The following is a 6,228-nucleotide window of genomic DNA, read 5'->3' as shown; positions in this document are numbered from 1 at the left end:
AATCTGTTGTTCTGCCACTGAACAAGGCAGTTAACCCACTGTTCCCGGTAGGATGTCATTGAAAATAAGAATTTGTTCTTTACTGACTTGCCTAGTTAAATTAAGGTTAAATAAAATAAAAAATGTATAATAATAAATGTGTGCATGGTAGTGGTGTGCATGGTGGTATTGTGCATGGTAGTGGTGTGCATGGTAGTGGTGTGCATGGTAGTGGTGTGCATGGCAGTGGTGTGCATGGTAGTGGTGTGCATGGTGTTATGTGCATGGTAGTGGTGTGCATGGTAGTGGTGTGCATGGCAGTGGTGTGCATGGCAGTGGTGTGCATGGTAGTGGTGTGCATGGTAGTGGTGTGCATGGTAGTGGTGTGCATGGTAGTGGTGTGCATGGTAGTGGTGTGCATGGCAGTGGTGTGCATGGTAGTGGTGTGCATGGCAGTGGTGTGCATGGTAGTGGTGTGCATGGTGGTGGTGTGCATGGTAGTGGTGTGCATGGTAGTGGTGTGCATGGTAGTGGTGTGCATGGTAGTGGTGTGCATGGTAGTGGTGTGCATGGTGGTATTGTGCATGGTAGTGGTGTGCATGGTAGTGGTGTGCATGGTAGTGAGTGTGCATGGTGGTGTGCATGGTGGTGTGCATGGTGGTATTGTGCATGGTAGTGTGCATGGTAGTGTACAGGGTAGTGTGCATGGTGGTATTGTGCATGATAGTGTGCATGGTAGTGTGCATGGTAGTGGTGTGCATGGTGGTATTGTGCATGGTAGTGGTGTGCATGGTGGTATTGTGCATGGTAGTGGTGTGCATGGTGGTATTGTGCATGGTAGTGGTGTGCATGGTGGTAGTGTGCATGGTAGTGGTGTGCATGGCAGTGTGTATGGTAGTGTGCATGGTTATGTGCATGGTGGTAGTGTGCATGGTATTGTGCATGGTAGTGTGCATGGTATTGTGCATGGTGGTAGTGTGCATGGTAGTGTGCATGGTAGTGTGCATGGTATTGTGCATGGTATTGTGCATGGTAGTGTGCATGGTAGTGTGCATGGTATTGTGCATGGTAGTTGTGCATGGTAGTGGTATTGTGCATGGTGGTAGTGTGCATGGTAGTGTGTGCATGGTAGTGGTGTACATGGTGGTATTGTGCATGGTAGTGGTATTGTGCATGGTAGTGTGCATGGTAGTGGTGTGCATGGTAGTGTGCAGGGTAGTGTGCAGGGTAGTGTGCATGGTAGTGGTGTGCATGGTAGTGGTGTGCAGGGTGGTGTGCATGGTGTGATGTGCATGGTAGTGGTGTGCATGGTGGTGATGTGCATGGTAGTGTGCATGGTAGTGTGCATGGTAGTGTGCATGGTAGCATGCACGCAATGCAGAGTCGGAGTAAGCATGCAACAGGCAGGATATCTCAATGCCCTTGTTGTCCTCTATTATAATTTGTTTGTTGTTTGTGTGTTAGAGTGCTTCTGTGTTTCTTTGACTTGGAGGGTTTGTTCTGTTGTGTAATCTCTAAAACCCACCATAATTCTGTGTAACATGATGCTGAAACATGAGGCTGAGAGTTTAAGGGCTGATATCTTTAGTGGAAAAAGTACCCAATTGTCATACTTTAGTAAAATTAAAGATACCTTAATAGAAAATTACTCAAGAATGTGTGAAAGTCACCCAGTAAAATATTACTTGAGTAAAAGTCTAAAAGTATTTTTAAATATACTTAAGTATCAAAAGTAAATGTAATTGCTAAAATATACTTAAGTATCAAAAGTAAAAGTATAAATCATTTCAAATTCCTTATATTAAACAAACCAGACGGCACAAGTTTTTATGTTTTTAAATTCACGAATAGCCACTGGTAAACTCAGACATCACTCAGACATAATTTACAAACAAAGTATTTGTGTTTAAGTGAATACGCCAGATCAGAGGCAGTAGGGATGACCAGGGATGTTCTCTTGATAAGTGCGTGAACTGGACCATTTTCCTGTCTTGCTAAGCATTCAAAATGTAATGAGTACTTTTGGTTGTCAGGGAAAATGTAAGGAGTAAAAAGTACATTACTTTCTTTTGGAGTAAAAGTTGTAAAATATATAAATAGTAAAGTAAAGTGCCCAAAAACTACTTAACTAGTACATTCAAGTTTTTTAAATATTTTTTTTTACTTAAGGACTTTATACCACTGCTATGAGAAATGGGAAATGTGCTTGCAGAAGCTTGAGTTTTTTTCCACCACTGTCACTTTATTTTGCTACACAGTTTAGTTATCAAATATCTGACTTCCTGTGTAATAGTTTTTTAATTTTAAAGAAGGCCAGAATGTGTAATGGAACCAGCAGTGAGTGACACACTTCATTCCTTCGAAATATCCAACAACTGTTACAAAACCACAATGAGAATAGTTTCTCTACCACTGAGGAACCTGTATGAAATTAAAGTCCAACTGACACACTTCTATTATGGTCTTTCATTGAGGTTTAAAGGTTATTTACAGAAGTGCTTGAAAAGGTCAGTTGTGTGTGTTGTATATGAAATACCATTTACTATCACTACTATTATCATTGTTTTGATGGACTCATTCTTAGGTTAGTCACGCCCTGATCTGTTTCACCTGTCTTTGTGATTGTCTCCTCCCACCTCCAGGTGTCTCCTGTTTTCCCCATTAGTCCCCGGTGTATTTATCCCTGTGTTTCCTGTCTCTGTGCCAGTTTGTCTTGTTCTCCTAGCTCCTATTTTTTTCCCAAGTCTCTGTTTTTTCCGAACCCTCCTGGTTTTGACCCTTGCCTGCCCTAACACCGTCTCCACCTGCCTGTCCTGACCTCGAGCCTGCCTATCCCCTGGTACTGTTTGGACTCTGACCTGGTTTATGAACTCTCGCCTGTCCCCGACCTGCCTTTTGCCTCCTCCCTTTTGGTTTAAATATTGCAGCTCAACCATCTGCCTCCTGTGTCTGCATTTGAGTCTCTTCTTGTGCCCTTATAATAATCACCCACTCAAAAACACAACCAAAAGTTAGTTGAATTTTCAATGTGTTAGTACTATGCTTTCAACTATCTAAAAGCACAACAAAGTTCAAATGGGAACACAATGTCAGATATTTAGTATTTATACATGAACTCAATGTGTTACCACTGTGCTTCATCTAATAGCACAACCCAATAACCTGGATTGCAGTTGAGAATGAGATGACATTAAAGTACATGGGGCGGCAGGGTAGCCTAGTGGTTAGAGCGTTGGACTAGTTACCGGAAGGTTGCAAGTTCAAACCCCCGAGCTGACAAGGTACAAATCTGTTGTTCTGCCCCTGAACAGGCAGTTAACCCACTGTTCCTAGGCCGTCATTGAAAATAAGAATTTGTTCTTAACTAACTTGCCTGGTTAAATAAAGTTAAAATAAATAAAAAAAAACATGATGTGATCAACGCTGTTCAATATTCTACAGCGACATTGAAGATCTTCACAGACCTGCGACCTTTGCACACTATCTTGAAACATGCATTACCCCGAGGGTAATGACTCTGAAAGCTAATTGGAGTCAGGAGTCAGCTAACCTGGAGTCCAATCAATGAGACGAGATGTTGGTTAGAGCTGCCCTGCCCTATAAAAAACACTCTCAAAATTCTCAAAAAGCCTGATGTGAACCATGCCTCGAACAAAAGAGATCTCAGAAGACCTAATTGTTGACTTGCATAAAGCTGGAAAGGGTTATCCTTGTTGTTCATCCGTCCACGGTAAGACACATTGTCTATCAATGGAGATAGTTCAGCACTGCAAAGATGACTGCCATAGCACAGCACAGAATACTCAATGAGGTTAAGAAGAGTGTCAGCTAAAGACTTACCGAACATGCTAACATCTCTGTTGACGAGCCTACGATACGTGAAACACTAACAACAAGAATGATGTTCATGGGAGGACACTACGGAAGAAGCCACTGCTGTCCAAAAGTGCTGTTGGCAAAACAATTGAACTACAATTGAGTTGTTTGGAAGGACAACAACTACACACAACACTATGTGTGGAGAAAAAAATGCACAGCACACCAACATCAAAACCTCTTCCCAACTGTAAAGTATGGTGGAGGGAGCATTGTGGTTTGGGGCTGCTTTGCTGCCTCAAGTCCTGGACAGCTTGCTATCATCGACGGGGAAATTAATTCCCAAGTCTTTAAATACATTTTTTCAGGAGAATGTCAGGCTATCTGTCCGCCAATTGAAGCTCAACAGAAGTTGGGTGATGCAACAGGACAACGACCAAAAACAGAAGTAAAGCAGCAGTAGTATTTGGAGAGGGCATGGCGTGCCATGCCGAATTTCTTCAGCCGCCTCAGGAAGTAGAGATGCTGTTGCTCCCTCTTTACAAGAGTGGTGTTGTTAGTCCATGACAGGTCCTCGGTGATGTGGACGCTGAGGAACTTAAAACTTGAGACTCTCTACTGTAGTCCCGTTGATGTGGATCAGGGCATGTTCCTTCCTCTGCTTCCTGAAGTCATCAATCAACTACTTTGTTTTGCTGACGTTGAGGGTAAGGTTGTTGTCATGACACCACAATGCCAGTTCACTTACCCCCTCCCTATAGGCTGACTTGTCATCGTCGGTTATCAGGCCTACAACTGTAGTGTCGTCAGCAAACTGGTGGAGTTGGTGTCATGCAAATCAACACAGTCATGGGTGAACAGGGAGTATAGCAGAGGACAGAGGACACACCCCTGGGGGCCCCTACGGGAGTACAGCTGAGGACACACCCCTGGGGGACCCCCGTGTTAAGAGTCAGTCGTGGGTCAACAGGGAGTACAGCAGAGGACAGAGGACACACCCCACGGGGGCCCCTGTGTTAAGAGTCAGTGGGGAGGAGGTGTTTTTGCCAATCCTTACAGCCTGTGGTGGTCTGCCCATCAGGAAATCCAGGATCCAGTTGCAGAGGGTGGTGTCCAGACCCATGGCTCTGAGCTTGGTGTCGAGCTTGGAGGGAACAATTGTGTTGAATGCTGAACAATAGTCAATGAACAACATTCTCACATAGGTGTTCCTCTTGTCCAGAGGTTTTACGGCTGTGTGAATAGCGATGGAAATGACGTTTTCCATGGATCTTTAAAACAGTAGAAAAATTGTGTATCCAGTATGCTGGCCTTGATGTGGGCCATGACCAGTCTCTCTAAGCACTTCGTGACCGCCCTGCGCCAGCAGCATACCACCTTGCATCCCACTCCTGGCTTGCTTCTGAAGCTAACTAGGTTTGGTCCTGGTTGGTCCCTAGATGGGAGACCAGATGCTGTTGAAAGTGATGTTGGAGGACCAGTTGGAGGCAACCATTCCTCTGGTGCCTCAAATAAATATCCCAATGCCCCAGGGCAATGATTGAGGACGTTGCCCTGTGTAGGGTGCCATCTTTCAGATGGGATGTTAAACAGGTGTCCTGCCACTCTGTGGTCACTAAAGATCCCATGGCACTTATTGTAAGAGTAGGGGTGTTAACCCCGGTATCCTGGCTAAATTCCGAATCTGGCCCTCATATTGTCATGGTCAACTAATCATCCAGAAGGCGAGATCAGTACAGGTGCATCAAAGCTGGGACCGAGAGACTGAAAAACATCTTCTATCTCAAGGCCATCAGACTGTTAAACAGCCACCACTAACATTGAGTGGCTGCTGCCAACACACTGACTCAACTCCAGCCACTTTAATAATGGGAATTGATGTAAAATATATCACTAGCCACTTTAAACAATGCTACTTAATATAATGTTTACATACCCTACATTATTTATCTCATATGTATACGTATATACTGTACTCTATACCATCTACTGCATCTATATGTAATACATGTATCACTAGCCACTTTAACTATGCCACTTTGTTTACATACTCATCTCATGTGTATATACTGTACTCGATACCATCTACTGCATCTTGCCTATGCTGCTCTGTACCATCACTCATTCATATATCTTTATGTACATATTCTTTATCCCCTTACACTGTGTATAAGACAGTAGTTTTGGAATTGTTAGCTAGATTACTCGTTGGTTATTACTGCATTGTCAGAACTAGAAGCACAAGCATTTCGCTACACTCGCATTAACATCTGCTACCCATGTGTATGTGACAAATAAAATTTGATTTGATTTGATCCCCAGCTTCCAATTGGCTCATTCACCCGCCCTCCTCTCCCCTGTAACTCTTCCCCAGGTCATTGCTGTAAATTAAAATGTGTTCTCAGTCAACTTACCTGGTAAAATAAGTGTTAA

Source organism: Oncorhynchus tshawytscha, linkage group LG13, assembly GCF_018296145.1.
Source record: "Oncorhynchus tshawytscha isolate Ot180627B linkage group LG13, Otsh_v2.0, whole genome shotgun sequence".
Taxonomy (NCBI): domain Eukaryota; kingdom Metazoa; phylum Chordata; class Actinopteri; order Salmoniformes; family Salmonidae; genus Oncorhynchus; species Oncorhynchus tshawytscha.
Note: the sequence above shows the minus strand (reverse complement) of the source record.